Source organism: Zingiber officinale, chromosome 3A (genome assembly GCF_018446385.1).
Source record: "Zingiber officinale cultivar Zhangliang chromosome 3A, Zo_v1.1, whole genome shotgun sequence".
NCBI classification, from domain to species: domain Eukaryota; kingdom Viridiplantae; phylum Streptophyta; class Magnoliopsida; order Zingiberales; family Zingiberaceae; genus Zingiber; species Zingiber officinale.
The window spans coordinates 80020046-80021377 of NC_055990.1; the positions used below are offsets into that span (position 1 = coordinate 80020046).

The window sequence follows — 1332 nt, forward strand, 5'->3', positions numbered from 1 at the left end:
ATGGCGAACAGACCACTAAAGGATTATGCAGCACCTTATGCTAGGGGTTTTCGATCTAGTATTTCAAGGCCTTCAGTTGAGGCTAATAATTTTGACATCAAACCTGCAATCATATCTATGGTGCAGCAAAATCAATTTGGTGGAGGACCGCATGAAGACCCAAATCAACACTTGGAGGTCTTCTATGAAATATGCAGTACAATGAAAATGAATGGTGTTCCTTCAGAGGTAGTGCGTTTACTATTGTTTGGGTTTTCTTTGAGAGATAGAGCCAAGAAATGGTTGTATTCTTTGGCTCCAAATAGCATCACCACATGGGAACAATGCGAGCAACAATTTCTTGACAAATTCTATTCCCCTAGTAAAACAGCTCATATGAGGAACCTTATTGCAAGCTTCAAACAAGCAAACTCAGAATCTTTATTTGAAGCATGGGATAGATACAATAACATGCTCAAACAATGCCCACACCATAGTTTGGAAAGATGGTTAGTGCTACACACGTTCTATAACGACATCAACTATCACACAAAAGTGTCCCTTGATTCAGCTGCTAGAGGGGCACTTATGAACAAAAGTTTAGATGAGGCCGAGGAGATAATCGAGAGCGTAGCACAAAACCACCATCAATGGGCTAATGAAAGAAGTGGTGGCTATTCTTGTATAAACCCAATGACAAAAGCATCAGGAAAGTTCGATGTTGATGCAGTGACCTTGTTGGCTGCAAAACTGGATGCTCTTACAAAAATATTTGAGAATATGGGAGCTAGCTCAAATATAACCAATGCCATTATTGCTTCTTGTGAAGTATGTGGAAGTTCTGAACATCCAAGTGACTCATGTCCATTGGGGGCTATAACTGCACAAATCAATCAATTAGAACAATGTGATGCAATCATGGGTTTCAATCAGAGGCAGAACAACCCCTACTCAAATACCTACAACCCTGGATGGAAGAGTCATCCTAATTTCTCTTATAGAAATAACCAAGATCAAGGACCATCCATGGGGGCAAGGCCTAATTTTCAATCGGGGCAATAAAATTTTCAACAACAATCTTCTGAAAGATTTCCTATGTCCAAAATTGAAAAGATGTTTGAAGAAATTATGTCCAGACAGAATGAAATGAAACAAGCTCAGAACATAATGAAACAAGACATTTTGAAGCTTACTCAGAGAATGGACAATTCTTATAGACATCAAAAGATTTTGGAAAGTCAGATTGCCCAACTAGCTTCCTCATCTTCTAGAGCACCAGGACAATTATCAGGAAAGCCTGATGTTAATTCCATGGAGCACTGTAATAGAATTGAGATTAGGAGCAGACAGACC

At 39.3% G+C, this 1332-nt stretch overlaps 1 non-coding gene across 1 annotated transcript; it reads right to left on the bottom strand.

Moving 5' to 3' along the window:
- Positions 1-373: 373 nt before the first annotated feature.
- Positions 374-479, bottom strand: LOC122054497. Its single transcript, XR_006132798.1, has one exon. It is a non-coding gene; the product is annotated as a small nucleolar RNA R71 (small nucleolar RNA).
- Positions 480-1332: the final 853 nt, after the last annotated feature.